This window comes from Octopus bimaculoides, chromosome 7 (assembly GCF_046866305.1).
Source record: "Octopus bimaculoides isolate indiv1 chromosome 7, ASM4686630v1, whole genome shotgun sequence".
NCBI classification, from domain to species: Eukaryota; Metazoa; Mollusca; class Cephalopoda; order Octopoda; family Octopodidae; genus Octopus; species Octopus bimaculoides.
Genome location: NC_142934.1, coordinates 57,078,382 through 57,101,979, shown reverse-complemented (window position 1 = coordinate 57,101,979; position 23,598 = coordinate 57,078,382). Strand labels below are relative to the sequence as shown.

General features: G+C 34.9%; 1 protein-coding gene across 16 annotated transcripts in view; it reads right to left on the bottom strand.

Annotated features, from left to right (window-relative positions):
• LOC106875689 (uncharacterized) overlaps positions 1-23,598 on the bottom strand; it is a 339,933-nt gene that overhangs the window by 128,091 nt on the left and 188,244 nt on the right. Inside the window, exon 1 of one of the 16 annotated variants that reach the window (XM_052969701.2) lies at positions 140-423. The exons of the other annotated variants lie outside the window; for them this stretch is intronic. The gene's annotated coding sequence lies outside the window, so the exon portion shown is untranslated. Of the gene's footprint in view, positions 1-139; positions 424-23,598 lie in introns of those variants that run through there. 16 annotated transcript variants of the gene reach the window in all.

Here is a 23,598-nt window from a genome sequence, read left to right as displayed (position 1 = left end):
TATCAAATCTCCCACAGCAATCGGAAATGGTAATACAAGATTACAAAACCAAAATATACATACAGATAATAGTAATCCAGGTAATGTAAATTAAAAATAGATACTAAATGGAATGTTGAAAGTCGATAAACAAACTTACATTGCTTTTACGTCTGAATTCAGCAGAGATTTTCTATTCGTTGTTGTTCACTTGACTTGATGTTTTGTTTTGCCTTTCTCGTTTCTTTTCATTCAGCAGAATATATATATATATATATATATATATATATATATATATATATATATATATATATATATATATGTATATATATATATATGTATATATTTATGTGTGTGTGTGTGTGTGTATTAGCCAATAGCAAAGCGAGATAATTACAGCACGCAGTTGGGACGTAAGCAGCTAAAGCTTTCATTTGAAGGACTGTTGAAATATCGAGTGTAGAAAAGGCTGTATGAAACTATCAACATACCGATGGTTTATGTTTAAATCCTTTGCGGGCATTTGTGGACAATGCAGTCTTCCTGGGCTGGTCACTATATTTTATATTGCCTCAAGTTAGTGTGTTTATTTGCAAGCGAGTATGTGTGTATGATACTGTAGGTAATATTAAAACTAACCAGCTGCATATATCCTTTATTGAGGATACGGCCTGCCTCATTTTTCAATAATAATTACTGAACACTCAGCCCAGTTATTTTCTGCTCGATAAGGTTGTAACTTTCTGAAGTCTTCACATCTGCAGTACATTCATCACCCATGCTTTTCTTTGCAAGCATTGACCAACAAACGTTGCAGCTGACCGTTAACCCAACCATGCCAATACCAACAGCTTGTGAAGTTCTGAAAACATCATGGATATTTCATCCTCTATCTCTGACTAATCTAATAAAAGGAAATTGAAGCACAGCGCTCGCTCAGAATATCGTCGGTGAATTCTCAAACACGGTTTAGGTTCTCTCGTGACGAACATTGACATTCTGAGTGAATGTATGGTTACTGATTTCTATATAGTAACAAGCATTTTTCGGTTTAATTCAGTCTAGTGGTGTTTGCTATTCAAGAAGCCAAATGAGGTCGAAACAGCGTTTCTGACGATCCGACAATTATAATCATAGTGAGTAGTGTATTTTGTAGCACTCAAGTCATCTTCAGTAGTTTATCCGAGATAAAATATTACAGCTAGTGCTGTTCTGCAAAAATGTTTGCAATATATATACATAGCTATTATTTTTTTTTATCTAATGCTGTTTGTAGCGCGTATATATATATATATATATATATATATATATATATATATATAGTGAAGAGTTTGGAAGGATGCATTATCCGGGCGGATATCGTATTAGCTCTGAGCTAAGTTCCAGTTAATGGCTAACCACAACGATCAGTATCTAATATTCTCGACTACCTTTAGTTATTTGCCACTCCGTGAATTCTTCCGATGGGTAATTCCATGTTCTCTTCGCTGGACAGTAAAAATTGTTTCGAGTGTTTATTAATATTAATCATCATTAATATTAGTAATAAAAAGTATGAAGACTTTTACAGCCACAAAAAATATTTTATAAATATATACAACCTATCATAATGAGCTACACGTGTTTCTGCAGCAGCGACTATTCACTGTTACAAATTCAACCTTGTAGTATTATCGGTGCAGCTTGATGAGGATCCGTCCATTTAGTCATCCTCAAAGTGAAATGATGAACGTAAATTTTTGCTAATTAGTGTTCTGTGGGAGGTGGGTATGTTATTATTTATACTTATATACTGTTGACCTCAACTTCAATCCAGTCGCTGTCCGAAGTTAGGGCTTTGTCTTAACATAGGTTAAGGTCGAGATTGTTGCTTTAGTGAGGCTTTTTTTTTTTTTAATGGTTGTGTGTGTTATTTTTGATTTCGAGTGTCGTGCTTGTATTTAAGGGTTCTTGTTTGTTTATATACATCTTTTGGTTGGGCTGCGCATTATTTGTGTTGTACATTGTGTAGGATATTTGCTTTTTTTTAATTATTTATGATGGTTATTAAATATTTTTATGTTTAGGTTATGCAGTTCTAGTTGTTTTATCAAGCGCACTTGTTGCTGGGGCGTTGGCTATCTAAAATTATTTTTATATTCCTTAAAGGTCCGACCGTGCTTGTGTAAACATCTAAGGACTTGTTCATGTCTTTTACTAATCAATGTGTGCTTTGGTGTAAATACTTAGTAAAGTTCCTCTACTCAAAAGTCGCATCTATCCCCCCTGCTCGATAAGGCTTAACAGTAATAATTTGTTCTCAGTCGATAGAACAGCTATTGTTTTTATCTTTAATTGACCAAATTAGTTTACTTAGGCTTGTATTATTTATTTTTTCTATCTCTAAAGGAATTTAAATGATTGGCCAGTCGTTTGTTTTTAGGAAAAAAAACAAAAAAACAAAAAACAAAAAAACACAGAGCTGACATCTAAATAATTGTATTTCCTTTCCTCTGAGGTAACTTTACATCTATAGATCAAGTTCTTAGTTTTACATTTTGAGCTTAACGAGCATACTTGTATAAATCTGTTTGTCTATTTCTATTATTTATCATCCATTTGGCTTCACTAGAAGTTTCTCCTATCCTTTGTTCCTCCAATCCGGTTATTTTGTGTGTTATAATTAGGGTCTGGACAATTTACCTTACTATGTGTATCTACCTTATTTTCGTTTCCCTTGTTGAATACTACCTTTTCTTTATATCTTGCCTTCTCTAGTACTAATCCTCGTTTAACCTAAATACTTCTTCGTTTGCTGATAGATTCGATATGCGGGTTGAAATGTTTGTTACTATGGATTGGGTTATGTACCTGGGGTGATTACTATTTTTGTGAATGTACTTAAGGTTTTCATAGGGTTTATGATATGACATGTATTCCGGTACTTAAGTTTAGTGTTACGCCTAACAAGTTGACTGTGTTGTGCTCCTCCTCTATTGAGATAGAAAGCTTTATTTCCCTATCTCTACGCTGGAAGGGTTAAGGAGGGTGGATAGTGCGTTATCCCTGTATAGACCGCCACCTATTTTTGGAAATTCTTTGTTTAGGTGGAATAAGATATAAATTCCTACTATATGAGTTACCTGGGCGGGGTCAGTTGAACCCATTGTTATGTCAGACATATCCGGCTTATCTTTTCTTAATCAGTATTTTCCTCGAATTTAACAATTGATTTTCTAACAGCTAATACTATATCAACTTCTTCCCTAGTTAGCTCAGATGTTTTAATTGCGGATATAGGTGCTCTTTTGAGGAGGATTGGTTTAATAGAAACGTAGTAATAGGATATATGTATTTGTAGGAATTTTGCTTATTTCTTTGTTGTGATTTTGTTAAACTAGTCAATTATTTCATATGAACTTGACCAAAGCTATAGTTTTATAATGTTCGTAAGTGTAGGTATATATTTATCAATAATGTGTTTACCTATCCTAGCTAAGTCAGAATTCGAGGGGTATATAAGTCTTACAGAAGTGCTAAAGTTCGGTTTGTGGTCTTTGAGATTAATTCTAGGGGTTCTAGGGGTTCTAGATTCGTATGGTTCTGTTTTTCCCTCTAACTTATATTTTTCCGCAATTGTCTCAGCTTATAAATTAAGTTGAGTCAAGTTGTTGGAATGGGTAATTTTATAGCTTTCTAGTATTTCGTTTTGGGGAAGTGAGTTGTATAAAGAGTATTTTAAATGGTACAGGTTATCCGTCTTCTCTGCGTGTATTACTTCTTTCGCCTTTAGTTCCTTGGTTAGTGTATGCAGTTTCTGGAGGGTGGTTATTTCGTCTTAAGGGGGAACTTGCGAAATTTAACGTTTATATATATATATACTAACCGGTGCGTGCAAGAAACTCGTCTGGAATTTTTTACACTTCTGGATCTCATTGATTTGCTCACTCCGAAGTGAATAATTTTATTGCACTTTTGCGTACTCTATCGTAGATTATCACTCAGGTTATAATAGTGTTGTCTACTATACGTAGCATTTCAAAATCTGTAAACAGATGTCACTAGTCAGAGTTAACGTGCAATTCTACAAAGACAAAAACAAAAACCAAAAAACAAGTAATTAAACACCTCTGCACGTATTTAATAACCATCTCTCACTTGTACACCCAAATGTAATGAGTTGCACCCGATGAGTTATACCCAAATGTAATGAGTTGCACCCAATGTAAATAGTCATATCGATTCGTACATACAGAGCCTCAAATGTTGCAGTAAGTTAACGAGAAAGCATATATTGCCCAATAAATGATGTACGGTATATTGTTTATTTAAACTGAATCCTTTTTCTCTTGCTGCTTAAGTTTCACGCTTTTGCGATCATCAGGCATACATTTGTTCCGTGGTGTTCAGTATAGTTTTATACACATTATCAGAACTTCTGTCTATAGTTTCCACTGACTGATTTCAAATTTTTTAGTTAGATGCTGTCTTTAGCTGTCGTTTACTCGTCAGTTTGTTGATTCTTATATTATTGACCTTTGTCTTCGCAGTAGTCTGTTTTATGTCTTCAGACGTTGTTTAAGCGAGATTGTTGATCTGTAACTCGTTTTTCATTGGTCAATTAAATAGTCATTCTGCTACTTGTCACTTGCGTTATCCTAACCTGTTTTGCTAAGCAGCGTTCTGTTTTACGAAAAATATTTATTTACTCATCCTATACTCATTATCCGGTTCAATACTTGTCCAGCTTGTTGATTACATATATCTGAGCCTGCATGACCGAATGTCTCTTTGGTTTTGAAATTGTAAGAGGTGATGTGAAGGAGAACTAACTACTATTTCTTGCATGTTAAACGATTACGTAGAGGTATGTGAACATGGTAAAGATGACAGTAGTGGTAGAATATCAGTATTATTGCTTGACAATAAATTCTAACTTAAAAATAGCTGCATTTATAACTTTTATAACTTTGCTACAGCTCTTCTTTTCGAGATCAATACAATAAAGTACCTGTAATATACTTGGATACTCGAACCTATTCATTCGATTAGTAAGCCTTCACTTACTTAAGCTAATCAATATTGACCTTTTGTTTAAAAATATATTTCACTTCACCTGTATGTGATTGAGCAATTCTAAATAAATAAATATAAAAATTATATATATGACAGTGATACAAATTGGAATTGATTGCAAGTATAAAATATTCAGAAATGTTTAATTGTAAATTAAGCGTCAGGAAAAATGGTTGCTAATTAGTATTTATTATTGATGTATTCTGCCAGCATGTCTTCAGTAAAAAGTAATTGGTGCTATGGTTTCACAGAAACGACTTCATTTTCTCTTAAGTGATTCCATCAAGTTAAAGTAGTCGCAAATTGGACTTTAAAATAAATGAGTAAATGCTAATAGTAGTAGTGACGGAGGTGGCGGAAATAAGACAAGTAATGATAGTAGTAATAGTTGTGATAGAGAACGTGAGACCAGGCAGTGATAATATCAGTTATAGCTTAAACAATATTTGACAGCAGCTGATAAATAGTATCTAGCTGGGAGACTATCTGTAGCATCATTAAAACTTGTAAAATTATTGATTTTGTTTTTGAAACTACGTACTAAAGCCTTATATTTTAAGAAATGGATAAAGTTACCAAGAGAATAGGTTGTATAAGTGTAACGAAGTGGTTTCAGTAAGAGACCATCCTCACGCCTATCATTTGCTCCAGAGACTTAGTTTCATAGAAAATCGCAAAGCTATTCATTTTTACACATGTACTAAGCTAATGATTTTTTTAGAGAAGAGCGAGTTAAAGAGATCGACTACAGTACGCACGCGTGCGCACACACGCATACACACATCTAAATATATATTTATATTTATCTAAATCAGTCTGTCTGTCTGTCTGTCTGTCTGTCTATCTGTCTGTCTGTCTATCTGTCTGTCTCTGTCTGTCTCTGTTTCTCTCTCACACTCTCTTTCTCCTCTCTTTCTCTCTCTCTCTCTCTCTCTCTCTCTCTCTCTCTCTCTCATATACATACATCACGACAACAACAATACCAACAATGACCACAGCAGCAGCAACAACAACAGCCGTAGCAACAACAGCCGTAGCAACAACAGCCGTAGCAACAACAGCCGTAGCAACAACAGCCGTAGCAACAACAGCCGTAGCAACAAAAACAACTGCAACCCCATGAACAGCAACAGCAACAACAACAACAGCAAAAACGAACACATGAGGACAAGCAATAGAAACAAAAACAATAACAGAGAAAAAATCGAATACAACAACAACAATAACAGGGAGAACGGACACACAGACACAGATAACCATAGGCACAAGAACACAGACAAAGGTAAGGCCATGGGGGTCAAAAGGGAGAATAAAGTTGAATGCAACAGAATTCTTGGACAGGGAGTCAGTAGACCAAAACCGAAAACACTAGATGGGGTGGTAACAATAGCGATGGTGGTGGTGGTGGTGGTGGTAGTGACAGTAACAATAGTAGTGGTAGGAATAACAGGATGAATGGGAGTAGCAATAACGGCAGTAATAGTAGTAGTAGTTACGAAGAAGACAACCCCAGAGGGGCCAACAACAGGAATACTAACCTCCTTGACACTCAATTCTTCAACTTACATGACAAAACATATGATATGAGCCGGGTATACCCAACAACATTACCCTTCAACAAGAGAGTCTGCATCCCTAGACATACTCATGACCACATGGAAGCACAGTTCACTATAGCTAGGACAAAACTTAGACAGATTTTAGGGATATACACTAAGAGACAGAGACAGAATAAGACAGAGGCCCAACAACTTGGGAATATACCCGCAAGTGGTCTATACAAGCTCATGCAGCGCACGAAAAATGGAGAAGTGGTATGCCTTCCCACAGATAAGTCCGGCAGAATGTCAATAGACAGCCTGCCGAACTATATCCAGGCAATGCAACCTCACATCGCCAAATGAGGAAAGGGAAAAAGTCCTCAATGCCCACATGATGATGTGGACAATTGTTCTTAGACCCCAGAAGCGCACAGCCAACAACTTCCAAGCCTGGAACAATGATATCCCGACGCTGTATGGGCTCCGTAAGGACCACAAAGTAACAACTAATACTGTAGTGGGACCACCAACAAGACCAGTCTGTGGAGCGAATGTCGCTAGTAACTACAGGATTTCCTACTTCCTCTCAATGATCATACGCCCCATAATCCAGATGTCACCTGATGTCTGTGACAGCACGGAAGATCTCCTCAGCAGGATCAACGACTGCAACAACACTTGCAACCTGACAGGGTGTATAGTGGGTAGCATGGATGTGGTATCACTATACCCATCTATCGACGTGGATTTTGCAGTGGAAAAGTGCGTGGAGATGATCAGCGAGAGCGAAGTAGAGTTCCAAAAAGTCAACACAGAAGACCTGGGCCTCCTACTTAGATTGACATATGACGAGGTATATCTAGATAGATACGACCTTAGAGATTTCTGCCCTAGTAGACGTCTAAGAGGTAGACCACCCACAATTACCTCTATGGCTAGGAAGACCCCTATAGAGAGATGGAGTGGATGGACCAGAGCCATACGGACCCCCACTAATATCCACCAGGTAAAGAAAATGATCGCACATGCACTAGGAGATAGTATAAAGGTCACCCTAAAAGGCCACACCTTTAAATTTAACAACAAATTATACGCCCAGGACGAGGGGGCAGCCATCGGTGTTAGTATCGCCGGTGATGTGGCCAATCTCTTCATGGTATGGTGGGACAGAAGGCATAAGGAACGCCTGACACAGAACTCCATACTCGTGAATGTGTACTCTCGATATGTCGATGATATCAACTTAGTGGTAAAGACACCCCCACAAGAGAGCACCCCTAAAATAGAAATAGAAACTAAAACTATGGAGAGCATCCAGCAAATAGCTAACTCCATCCACCAGAGTATTAAAGTTACGATAGACTACCCTACTAAACACCCTAACCATAGATTACCTGTATTAGATACTGAACTCTGGCTAGAAACTAAGAACAATAAAACCAGAATCCTCCATTCACATTATACAAAACTTATGGCCTCCAAATACCTGATCCACCGGAACTCGGCTATTGCGGACAATGCCAAATTCAACATATTGATGGCAGACCTCGTCAGAGTAATGCGAAATGTCTCCTGCATGTGCGACCCTACAGAATTAAAGAGACATATACAACATTTCGTCCACCGCATGCAGTTCTCAGGTTACAGCCATAAAGAAAGGATCAGGGTATACAAAGGAGCTATGAAGAAGTTTGAAACAATCAAACGCAACGATAGGAATGGGATTTGCCCACTCTATAGGAGCAAATCATGGAACACCATAGAAAGGACTAAGAAGAAAATAGGGAAGGCAAGCTCATGGTACGATAGCCACAAGTACCAGAGTGTCATGTTCGTCGACACCACCCCTAGAGGCGAACTGGCGTACCGCTTTAGAAGGGCCCTAGACAAACTTAAGCTAAGAATTAAGGTTGTTGAAAGGCCAGGCAACCCTATTAAATCCCTTATCAGTAGAACATACCCTTTCAGTAGAACCCCCTGCACTGATAGGAACTGTATCGTATGTAGATTTAGCTCACAAACGAACTGCAAAACCAGAAATGTGGTCTATAGTATAAGATGTACAGAGGGACGATGCAGAAATAAGACAATGACATATGTAGGCGAAACAGCAAGGAACATAGGGGAGCGGGCAAACGAACATTGGAGGGAACTTAAGGAAGGGAAGAACTCATCAGTTCTGTACCAGCACGCTGAGCAAGAACATAGAGGCTCAATGAACAACATAGAAATTAAAATCTTATCTACACATAGCAGTGATGCAGCACTTAGACAAATTACTGAAGCTACACACATAATAGAAGAGAAACCTAGCCTGAATAGGAAACTAGAATGGAACACTAACACACACCACTAACAAACCACAAACCACAGCATGTGACAACATGTTACCCATAAACCAATAATAATATGAACAAAGTATAATACAATACATAGATAAACAAATGGAATTAAATACTACATACGTTAACAAAATTTAATTAAACACAAAAAACACACACACACACACACACACACATGAACAAATAAATAAATAAAACAAATACAAACGAACACGTATTAACAGAGTATATAGGTGATACAGACACTCCCCATACACACATGCACTTACAAAAGACACAGACACATTGAAAGACACGCATGCGTAGACACATACAATAGGAATACAGAATACAAAATGGCTGATATTTAGCAAGGTGAGACACACATAAGAAGGAAGGAAACAAAGGACCACTGATGAGGTCACAGAAGTGTGACGAAAGAACTCTGGCCGAAATAAGATTAAGATTAATGTAATATAAAGCTGAAGCAAATTAACACCAAATATACAGTGCGTGTGTTTTTTATTGGCTAAACTGGCAATATGACCATCCCCAAGTACAACAACATATATATATATACATATACACACACACACACACACACACACACACACACACACACACACACACACACACACACACATATATATATATATATATATATATATATATATATATATATATATATATATATGTATATATATATATATATATATATATATATATATATATATATATATATATAGGTTTTGGCATCTAGAAGCCTTTGTAGCCCAAAAGGCTATGTAAGTGATACGGAAGGACCGCTGTTAAACTCCCGGTTCAATAATAGTATGAGTGACGAAAGGCGGGTCGTGTGTGACCGTGTATATGTTCTCTTTATAAATGCCCTAGAAATATCACCTTGCCTTGACCTTGTTAGCTTATTTTATGTAACACACACACACACACACACACACACACATATTCTTTTATTCTTTAATTCTTTTACTTGCTTCAGTCATTTGACTGCGGTCATGCTGGAGCACCGTTTTAAAGGGCTTTAGTCGAAGAAATCGATCACAGAACTTTTTCTTTGTAAGCGTAGTACTTTTACTATCGGTTTTCTTTTTGCCGATCTGCTAGCTTACAGGGACGAACCAACATCGATTGTCAAACGATGGGGGTGGGACAAACACACACACACACACACACACACACACACACACACACATACACACATATATATATATATGATGGGCTTCTTTTAGTTTCCGCCTACTAAATTGACTCATATGGCTTTGGTCGGCTCGAGGCTATAGAAGACACTTGTCCAATGTGCCATGCAGTGGAACTGAACCCGGAGCCATGTGGTTGGGAAGCAAGCTTCTTACCACACAACTACGCCTGCACCTTGCTCTCTCTCCCCCTCTCTCTCTCCCCTTCTTTCTCTCCCCCTCCCCCCCTCTCCCCCCTCCCCCCTCTCCCCCTTTTTTAGTCTCCCCCTCTCTCTCCCCCTCTCTCGCTCCCCCTCTCTCGCTCCCCCTCTCTCTCCCCCTCTCTCCCCTCTCTCTCTCCACCTCTCTCTCTCCCCCTCTCTCTCTATATATATACATATATAAAATTTAAATTAAACAGAAAATGGAGAAATATTGATGAACCATAATTGACTTACATCAATTATAATTTATTAATTGAATGCAAATAGAAATGCATTCCATCTAACAGCTGTTTCTGCTTCCAATATTGCATGGTATTGCCTTTGATATGCTCAAAAAATATTTATGACATTTGGTAATAAAACCGATCTGAAACATGGAGCTTCATCAGAGTGAAGGATAAATAAAAAAGAAGAGCCTATGCACACACGGATACTCAACACACACACAAAGACACATATGGAGATATATATCCATACATAACAGACGCATGTGAAGCCACGTGGCTTATTGGTTAGGGCATTCGGCTCACGATCGTAAGGTCGTGAGTTCAATTCCCGGTGACGCGCTTTGTCCTTGAGCAAGACACTTTATTTCACGCTGCTCCAGTCACTCAGCTGGCAAAAATGAGTAGTAACTGTATTTCAAAGGGCCGGCCTTGTCACGCTATGTGTCACGCTGAGTCTCCCTGAGAACTACGTTAGGGGTACACGTGTCTGTGGATTACTCAGTCACTTGCACGTTAATTTCACGAGCCGGGTGTTCCGTTGATCGTATCAGCTGAGATCCTCGTCGTCAACAACAACAAATAACAGACGTATGTACATAGTCACACAAACCCATACACATAGATACACTCAAACACGTACACACAAGGAGACAGAGATACACTCAGAAATAAACACACATACACACACTCACATACAAACACACAAACATGCACACACAAACACATGAATATGCAGAATTCATAATGCAAAGGTACACACACGCATACATACATACATACATACATACATACATACATATATACGTACGTACATACATATATATGTGTATACACATGCACACTGACGCACACAGATGTGCACAAACAAACAAACAAAAAGAACTTGGCTCCACAAACGGGCAGAGTCAACAATTATTGAAGAGGTCGCAAGAAGCAACGAAAATTTTAGAAAGAATAAAAAATAGATGAGTAGAAATTGAACCGGTGAGTGTGTTAAGGCATTAAAACAGAATGACTCATCCCAGACACAACAAAATATGCTTCAACACACGAATTCACATAAAGAATCTTGCAAGCCAAATACAAAAACGATTTATATATATATATATATATATATATATATATAAAAATCAAAATAAGCAACACGGACTTTAAAGATGATTGTAGTACGCACGTTTCATGCTACTCCATTTATTTAAGTAATGCGAGCACAAAAATGTAGAAAATTACAGTAGAATAGACATATTATAATTGTGGCAACATTTAAAATCCAAGTGGGAGGAATACATAAAAATCCATCTTGACATATATATATATACATATATATATATATACATATATATATATATATATATATATATATATATATATATATATATATATATATATATATATATATATATATATATATAAAATCATAACTTTAAATCCACCCATAATTACAGAAGCGGAGAGGTGCTATCATATACATATTGTCCATTTTCTATTATTGTATAATATCAATAAGGCAACATGAATGAACAATGCAATGTAAATTGTTTTCAGAACTATTTTAATAGGTATTAAGGAAATTTCTTTAAATGTTATTCTGACCACCTAACCTCGGTTTAGTTTCATCACAAGTGTAAGAAAAGCGATTGTTGTGAAAATATGACACATTACGGTATGTTGTGTCCCAATACGAGGCCGTAGTTTTGTGGAGGCTCAGAGGACATTAACAGATCTCATCTTCATACTACTGACAAGTCGTCTTAACAGCAACGACAAGCAACATCGATTTTAACTTGAAAAATTCCATGAAATTGTAGCGTCGTTAAATTTCATATATTTATTGCCGATCACAAGCAATTGAAAGAGTACAAAAATACTTGAAATAATGGATTTTGTAACGTTGTCGATTCCATTAAACATCTACTTGCCATTATTGCTGGTCAGCAAATGGTAATATTATAAACATAACTTTTCTAGGTTGTATTTCGAGTAAAACTATGTTTGTGGCAAAATCAATACTGCGTCTTAAATACGAGAAAGACTCACTGACGTATATGTAAACATGTATGATATTCACTGATATATGCTCCACTACACGTACATAGAGATACATTTAAATATCGACAGATACATTTTTGTATATATGTGTTAATCTCCATCCATGTGCAAATTTGTGCTTATATAAATAGTTGCAGTTATTACTGCAAGCTCTTTTCCTGCATTTGAAGTAAGTCGCTCTACCTTCAGTCAATTACTTAATAAAATGTTCCAGACTAGTTACCATCAAACCATCAAACCGAACACTTTTTCTAGTCTTTACATATCCACAGCTGTTCAACACTAACACTTATCTCTACCACTGTTTATTTCTATATTAAACCTTCAAATGTCCATAAAATTATCCTATCTAAAGGCACATTGACCAGAGCAAGCGGTAAAAATCCTAAGGAGGCGATCGAATCAAGCTTATCTCTTATCTGCTTACTAACAAGCAACTTAAGATGGCAGTTGAGCAAGGCTATATCCCAATCATCCTAAATCGACCATTTCCTAAAGACCGATTTAGACAACTTACCGATATATGAAGGAGCAATAGCTCTTTTCACTGACCTTACTTTATGAGATGTCGTGGTTATGCAGAAAACAAATTATTAAGCATTCTCAGGCGGCTTGTTACGACACAGCGAAATGATACCGATGAATCGAATAAGCAATCTTGTTTTGATTGGAACTGGAGCCCGTCTAGCAGGAAGATACTGAAACTTTCCCCAATTTTATAAAACAATTACTATTTACAACGACATCTGTTTACAGCTGGATGCTGTGCTGATCTTAGCTATTTACTAGCTTAGTCTGGTCTGTTGAACGTTACTTCAGTCATGAAGACAGACAAACATCGGTGACAGAATGTGAAACTCTATCGCTCGTTTTTGTAGTTGGCCTTTCTATCGACACTTAACTTTTGTTAGTCAAGTTTAAAACGATTCATTAATTCACTTTGTTCACATAAACATGTAAATTGTTTTGCTATTATTTCTCTTTCTGTCATATCAGATATTTGCAGATTGTTTATGTGTATCTGTGCTTACGTGTGACGTGTGTGTTGTGTAAATTCTTAAAGAAATGAATAATTCATAATAAAACTTTAATACTGATGTCTCTTGTTTCATTTTCCCCTAAAAGACACGAGTGGGAATAGTGGAATAGCAGAATAACGGAAGGAAAAATGCGTGTGAGGAAAAATCTAACATTGTTTAGATAACGCTTTTATTAAATTATCATAAAAAGTTCTTAAAATGTATAATTTTATCGTAAAACGGAAGTCCAAAGCTGAATTACTGGAGTAATTGAAAATGTACTGCCTAGTTTTAAGAACAAAAAAATTTTAAAAATGAAGATAAAAAATAAATAAAGGAAAATATAATCTACTGAATATTTATATTTACATTTTTTTTTGTAATGATGATGGGAGCCAGTAAAACGAACTAAATGCATATACTGAATTATTAACTTCGTTGAAATTATCGTCTGTGATAGATTAAGGAAAAAAAATAAGACGAAATATCTGCTTCAAAATAATGGTGTCTCTCTTGGTCCGCACATATTTCAGGAAGCAAATGAATCAATAAAACAAACGTTTAGTGAATATCAATGTCAGAGGGATAATATAGGAGGAAATATGGTGAGAATTTGAAGAATATCTAGTAAGAATTCAGCAAGAAGCATTCACGTCTCGAATTTAATTCTCGGTTATAACTCATTTCATTCTGCATATGATGGCACAACAAACTATTTCATAACTACTCTCCTATAAATTTAAGATCTTATGTCATACCATCATAATTTTTAATATCGTTTTCTTTTCAGGCACTGCCGAAGTGAATTAATGGGGAATAACTAAGAAAGAGAAAAAAAAAGAGAAGAAACGGAAAGAGGGAAGATAGAGAGGTGAGTAAGGTAGGAGGAATAGGAGAGGAAGTGAGAAAGTGCAAAACGGGAAAGGAGAGTCGAAAGGAGAAAGAAATAGAGAAATAAGCGAAAGGTAAAGAAAGACATATATATATATATATATATATATATATATATATATATATATATGTATATATATGTGTATATATATGTTACATACATACATATATACATACATACATACATATATATGTATATATATATGTTTTTTATGTATGTATATATATATATATGTACATATGTATATGTATATATATATATATATATATATATATATATATATATATATATATATATATGTATGTATGTATGTATATATATATATGTACATATGTATATGTATAAATATATATATATATATATATATATATGTAGAGAGAGAGAAATTAGAGAAAGGTAAAGAAACCCCCCCCATATATATATATATATATATATATATATATATATATATATATATATATATATATATATATATATATATATATATATATATATATATAGATAGATAGATATTGGATACTGAATAAACCGCAATATACTTTCTATTTTCCCCCTTTACAGTTAACTGTTGGGAAAAGAAGAGATGAAAAATTTTTAAAAAAAGAAAAATTTAAGCGCCAAACTCACATGAAACACAACATAGGCTTTTAATGTTATCTTTTATTTTGTAAAACTTAGAATGTTAGCTTCTAAAAGATGCTAGGGTTTTCGTTTATCTGCATAGACCATAAAACACAAGAACAATGAAACAGGAGTTAATGAAACACAAGTTAAATTTACATATGTTTATGTGTATATTTAATCTTTTGGTGGCTTCATCCACCATTTGTCAGGTCATTCCTCCCTCAGTAAATCCGAGATCGTTGGAAATCATCACTAGATGCCACTAGTATTGAGAATGTACGCAATAAAAACCTTATGCAGTTTATACGGTGATAATCGGTTACTTTTAATGTTGCAACATGCAAAAACAAAAACAAAAAGTGAAAACAAAATGGGAGCAATAATACGTTATCTTTTGTAAGTAAACCTTCGCCGTTAAAGAAGTATGTAATAAAAAGTCACACTAAAACTTACTGTTTCCATAGAAACACATACTATCAGACGCTGGTTCAACGAGAGAAAAACGAAAGTGAAACAAAAAGACAAAAAAAAAAATAGAGATACGTAAAGAAAAAAGAAAGGAAGAAAGAAAGAAAGAAAATAAAAGAGAATAACGAAAGCAACAAGAAAGATATACTATGAAAGAGAAGGAAAAGGAAAACTATTTACGTCTACGAAAAAATTTGTCTCCCGAGTTTATATCGAAGTTAAAATGAAACTGTGTTTTGGTTGTCGACTTTCAGAAAGTCTCTCTATACACACACACATAGATACATATACATACATGCACAAATATACATATGCGTGAATATGTATATATATATATATATATATATATATATATATATATATATATATATATACACATACATATGCATATATACATATGCACGTGTATATATAACATATAGAGAGCCATCTGTCATCCTATACACACACAGGTATTTATATGTATGTATGCGTACATATATGTATTCACACACACACACACACATATATATATATACATTTATATGCATACACACACATACGCACACGCACACACACACACGCATGTACACACACACTCTCTCTCTCTCTCTCTCTCTATATATATATATATAGGAAAGGAAAGAGAGAGTGTATGACGTTTCGGGCGTAGCCCTTCGTCGGAAAGATGGAAAGTTCGGAGAATGGAAGAACGGAGAAAGAGGAAAATGGTACCGATGCCCACGAGGTAATACACATATACGTATGCACGTATACACACAGATATATAAATGTATGTATATAGGTACATATATATACATATATGCATACATATTATGTAAATATGTACACACACACACACACACACACACACACACACACACGCATATATATGCATGTATGAATGTATGTATATATGTATGTATGTATATATATCTCAGCTATAATCGCAAAGCAATAAATTCTCAGCGAAGTGAGAATAACCAACCAGTTCTATAGAGTTTGATGATTTACACCCAACCATTCCACCGTTGGCCTGTTTGTATTAGATGGGACAAGACATTTATTACCAGTTCTACACTAACAAACTTGTCGAAAATGTATAGACTGCAGCGTCATTGTTAGAACTAGTGAGAAACGATGGATGCACGTGTGTACGTGCGGGTGCGCGCGCGCGTTTATGTGTGTGTGTGTGTGTGTTAGTGAGTATGAGTGTATGTATGTGTATACTACTGTGTGTTTATGTGCGATTGTATATGTGCAGCCGTGATGGTCTATGTATGTATGTTTGTGTGAATGCACGCGCGTACGATTGCATGTGTGTATATGATATGTATATATCTGTGCACACATATATGTTTCTGATGCTGTAGTGTATGCATGTATGTAATATATATATATATATATATATATATATATATATATATATATATATATATATATATACATACATATACATATACGAATCTACGTACGTAAATATATGTATGTATGTATGTATGTATGTATGTATGCATATATGCTTGTATTTAGATGACATTGCTATCGATTTTATTAAACTATACACTGCGCATGTTAATGTTTCGGTGATATATATTGGCATATTTTATATATATGTACATATATGTATATATATATATATATATATATATATATATATATATATATATATATATATATATATATATATATATTTATATATATATATATATATATATATATATATATATATATATATATATATATATATATGTACACACATATATATATGTACACACATATATATATATATATATATATATACATATATATATTTATATATATATATATATATATATATATATATATATATATATATATATATACATACATATACATATACGAATCTACGTACGTAAATATATGTATGTATGTATGTATGTATGTATGTATGCATATATGCTTGTATTTAGATGACATTGCTATCGATTTTATTAAACTATACACTGCGCATGTTAATGTACACACATATATATACATATATATATTTATATTTATATATATATATATATATATATATATATATATATATATATATATATATATATATATATATGTATATGTATATATATGTGTGTACACACACATATATATATATATATATATATATGTGTACACACATATATATACATATACATACACATATATATATATATATATATATATACATATATATATATATATATATATATATATATATATATATATATATATATATATATATATATATATATATATATATATATATATATATATATATATATGTAGATGGCTGTCCAGCCTTCGTTATATTTATAGCGCTTAAGTGTGCTGATGTGTTTGTATATGTATGTGATATGTACGACTGTACGTATTTGTAAGCGTACATGTGTCTGTGAGTTTGCATTCGTGTGTGTTGACGGTTATACAATCGATGTTATATTCATGCCACTGATTTATATGTAGTTGTGAATTTTATAGACACACATGTCCCCACAAACACACGCATACACACATACACACGCATGCAAGGATAAGTATACTCACAATGAAACGTGTGTGTGCGATTTATGCTATCGTAAGAGCGTGAATATTTGTATGTTGTGTGTATGTATGTTTGTAAATGTTAATATAAAATAAAACGAAGCTCTGTTGATCTCACTTAAGCTCTGCGGCAAGGGTAAGGTTCCGTCCCTCAAGTCCCAAAGAGATAAATGTTGAAAGAACCTGTTTAACCCTTCGTGGGTCGGCGGGGTTGGAATAACACAAAAGGCCATTGGGGTCCCCTTTTATTTTTGTGCATTTCCGCACTATTCATAAAGTAATATTTGTTTAATCTTGTATATATGTGTGAGTGCATGATAGAGAACAAGAAATTTACTACTTCTTTTAGTTTTATAAACTATACATATAGCACTAAATATAAAATAAAACAAAAAATTATTTAGCATATCGATTCATACCAGTACAAATACAAAGAAAATTGACTTATAATTCATCAGAACATCTGAAAAATGAACAGGAAAAAAATAATTTCAAAGAAGGCCAATTGGGTCCAGTTGGACCCCAATGACTATATTTTATGCTATAACATCCATATGACTGGAAATTTTTAACTCAAAATTTGTATGTGCATACATAAACTATTGATAATTAAAGTCATTAGATATAAAATCAATTAAATAAAAAATGTAAAAGTTGCATAACTTTTAAAAGTTGCTGGGGTCCCAAGGGACCCCCACCGGCCCACGAAGAGTTATGGCACATAATCTGGGGTAGATTAAATCTACCTTTGTTCTTGATTGGTATTTAATTTATCAATCAGAAAGGACGTAAGATAGAAATGGTCTCAGTGGGATTTGAACGGAGAACGTAAAGAGACAAAATGTCCTGCAGTATTCTGTCCACCACTTCTATTATTCTATCATTCCACAGCCCTAAATCTAGTTAAAATATTTTCCTATCAAAATGACATGTTTCTAGACATGATAGTTTTTAAATTTAAGTATTTTTAAGGTTTAGGGCAGCTAGCTGGTAGAATCATTAGCTCTCCGGACAAAATACTTAGCGGCATTCCATCCGTATTTACGTTCTGAGTTCAAGTTCTGCCGAGGTCGATTTGCCTTTCATCTTTTCGAGGTCGATAGAATAAATACCAGTTGATCACTGGGGTCGATGTAATCGATTTAGTCCACCCCCCGAAATTGCTGGCCTTGTACCAACATTTGAAACCAATATTTTAAGGTTTAAGGTGGCGCGGTGGTAGAATCTTTAGCATGCCTGACAGTTAACTTAGCGGCATTTCGTCCATCTTTCTTTCTGTGTTCGAATTCTGCCGAGGATATTTTGCATTTCATCTTTTCGAGGTCGATAAAATAAGTATCAGTCGAGCACTGGGGTTGATGTAATCAACTTAACCCTATACATAATTTTTAAATATATATACCCGTTGTTGAGTAACGATCCGGCGAAGGAGTATTCATTACCTAAGTAGAGTGTAGTAGAGATCCCTGGATCGGCTTAAATACTATTTGGATAGAAAAGTCAAAGGCTGCCAGTGGAACTCGAACCTACATCTCCTGTAAGCATGAGAGGCGTTCTACTATTGAAGCAAAGCAATACTTCGAATTTCTCTATCCGTTTTAGAAAGTTTATGCTTATCAGCGAGAATTCCAAATTTCGAGAACGTGGAGTAATGTTTTTTCGCAATCACCGGAGCGTGAAGCGCTGCTAACGACTGCAGGTTCGTGAGATGGTTGTGATCTGTAAACTTTTGAGTAGGAACCGAAAAGAGAAGTATGAACATGCAATGCGCGCCTGCACACTGAATTCGTAAAACGGAAGAGAAAAATAAAAACGCAATGTCAAACAAATTATATGATGGTCTGGATGCAACGTTTGACACCATTATCACTTGCTGCAATTTTCTTGTTTAGAACGGTGTATTTCCTGATGTTAATAATGCACACACAGATATGTTAAATTACTGGCGTTTTATAACAGAGTTTAGTTTAATTGCTGTCATGTACATATCTATAGATGTCTTTCATTCAGCACTGTGTAACGAAGAATGTAAACAATGCGTCTGTTCAATATGTTCGTGAAAAGTAAATGAGAGAAAAGCTGTGTGTACGTTTTGTTTCTTGCTGGAATCCTCATCAGCAACTGTGTACCTTGTTTATCTCTTCCCAAACGTATGACGTATAAATCCACTAACATTAGAGATTAAAAGTAAATTGGGAAGAACGATTTGCATATTTTAGTACTTTTTTAGACAGTTTGAGCGAACATTAAATTATTGGTGTGCCAACAGTGTTTCGTTTTTATTGCTAGAATTTACTATAAAACACATACACACACACACGCACACACACACACACACACACACACACACACACACACACACACATATATATATATATATATATATATGTATATATAAAAATATAGATGCGTCTGTGTGTGGTGTGTGTGTGTGTTTGTCTGTGTAAGGGTTCGTTCTGTGGCAAGATTAAAATCTTGAGCAATGACTTCGTCATCACCAATCCTGCTTTATATCGATGTAACGAGAAAAGTGCCAAAACTTTTTATGAAACCCCATGCATTGATTGTTGAAGTAATGATCAATGATCACCATCTCCTCTCTTCTTTTGCCTCACATACAACCTCATATAAATTAGCGAAGAAATGTGATATTTTTTAAGCAGCGATATTGTTTATATCTTTCTTAAGAAAGATTTCAGACAAAAATTCCAGCATTATCTCCTCGGCCGAAGTAGATTTGCAATTCATCACTGAATATGACTTTTAACAAATCCTCCATACTCTATAACTGCTTCTGTTTAATCTACAGTAACTCATGTTTTCTATTTAGATCGTAATACTAGTTTTGGTTTGACTTCTCTGAACGCAGTTCCTATTTCATTCAATCGAGTTCTGCCAGAAACATCCTGTTTCTGTCTATTGGGAACATCTTTGTTTTATTAGAACATTTAAATACAAATAAACAGGAAAGAAGAGAGATAAAAAAGAAAAAGAAAGAAAAGGAAAAAGGTGGGGGTAAAGCAGCGGAAGATGAAGGTGGGGTCGATCGGCCGTATATCCCAGAACAAGTGGGGTGCTCAACTGCGCTCCGCGGTAATGATCGCGGTGGCGTTGCCGCGGAGAATGGCCAGCGACGCATACTGTAGCAGCCACTCCACCACATGAGCTTCATTTCTTCGACGGCCCGCCGTCATTCCTGTTTTGCGGAAGAAATCGGTAGTACGGGGTCCTAGAATACCCGGCGTCTCGTCGGCGATGGGCCAGGCTCCTGTACTTATTAATTTTTCTCTCCTCCGCTTCACAAGCGGTGATACCTGGGTTTGAAACCGATTGTGCAAGGTTGAAGCCAGAGAACGTGTCGTAGCAAGCACGTTGTATTTCAGACTAGAGATCTACCTTTCTTGAATGGAAAGAGGGTTATCCTGTCGGGGCAGTTACCATTCCTGCGGTCGGGACCTGATGACTCATACATCATCTATCCTTAAGGAATTTTCCATCCTGACACTTCCACATCGTTTGTACTCTACTTTTATTTGTTATCTTCGTAACCTTCCAAATATGTTTATACATCAACCTAGATTTAGGCTCATCTGACTGAAGACAGAGTCAACATATTTTTGTGACTGACACTACTCCATGTGGGGTTTCCTTCATGAAGTAGCTTTATGACTCTTTCCATCGTTTCAGTTGACAACTCTCTCGTTGGAGCCATGTTTCCTTTCAATTAGACAAAACTAATAGCTCGATAATATTTGTAATCATTCCCTTTTAACTACGGACTAACTTGCAGCTTTAAATTTATGCTAGCATTTATTTAGAGGTGCAAATTACAAGTTGATTACATAATTTCCCCCCTTACTGGATCTTGAGTAAAAGAAGGTCGTTAATTAGCGTAATTTATTTTAACTCATAGAATAGGTTTTAAACAATCAAAATGTTCAACTATTAAAGAAAAGTTTGTTTTGTGTCATATCTATGATTTGTTGACGTGCTACGAAGTAAGCTAAAACTGGATGAAAACTCTCGAAGTGAAGTTTTCCCATAATTTTTGCAGGGGTTTGTATATATTACCATATATAATATTCACTTGCTTCAATATTATATAGGGTATATTTTGAGTTCAAATTCCGCCGAGGTCGACTTTGCCTTTCATCCTTTCGGGGTCGATAAACTAATTACCAGTTGCGTACTTGAGTCGATCTAATCGACTGGCATCTCCCCAAAATTTTCAGGCCTTGTGCCTAGAGAAGAAAATATTATATAGGGTATATATGGCGTGGCTGTGTGGTAAAAAGCTTGCTTCCCAACCACGTGGTTCCGAGTTCAGTACCAGTGCGTGGCACTTTGGGTAAATGTCTTCTACTATAGTCTCGGACAGACCAAAGCATTGTGAGTGGATTTGGTAGACGGAAACTGAAAGAAGCTCGTCGTGTACATATGTATATGTATTTATGTGCGTGTGTGTCTGTGTTTATCTCCTCATCATCGCTTGACAACCGATGCTGATGTGCTTACATCTCCGTAACTTAGCAGTTCGGCAAAAGAGACCGATAGAATAAGTATTATGCATACAAAAAATAAGTCCTGGGGTCGATTTGTATGTGTGTGTATGATGAATGACTGAAACAAGTAGAAAAACAAAAGAATATATTACATATATATATATATATATATATATATATATATATATATATATATATAATATGAATATATATGGCAAGTGTGGGTCAACCAAAGCCATACGAGTGAACCCGATAGATGGAAACTGAATGAAGCCCATAATATATACACGTGTATATATGTATGTATGTATTTGCATCTTCCCCTCTATGAACAGTATCCACCAATGAGCAATCAGCTACATCTCTCTCTCTCTTTCTCTCTCTCTCTCTATCTCTCTATCACTATCTATCTATGTATCTATCGCTAATATATATATATATATATATATATATATATATATATATATATATATATATATATATATATATATATATATGTAGTATAATATGTGACAATTATTCGGTTGCCATAATAAAACTCCGAGTTTCGGATGTCAGGGCGGAAATCTGCTCTGGTATCTCGTCAGTTATTAAGACAAACAAAAATGAATTTTTGTTAGTCTTAATAACTGACGAGGAACAAAATGTATTTTTGTCTGTCTTAATAGCTGACGAGATGCCGGAGCAGATTTCCGCCCCGACATTCGAAACTCGGAATTTTGTTATGGCAACCGAATAATTGTCACATATTATATTACAGATAAATTCCTCTATTTACATAATATCGTGGTCTCATTCATTCTTTTGTTGTCGTACTATTACTATTATTATGTATATGTATATGCAATGAATACATTCTCGTCTAAATTACACAGAAATGAAAATAACACTGATATCTCATTTTAACAGATATATTTACCAAAATTACATAAAAATATCTTGAAATACTAAAGAGTAAAT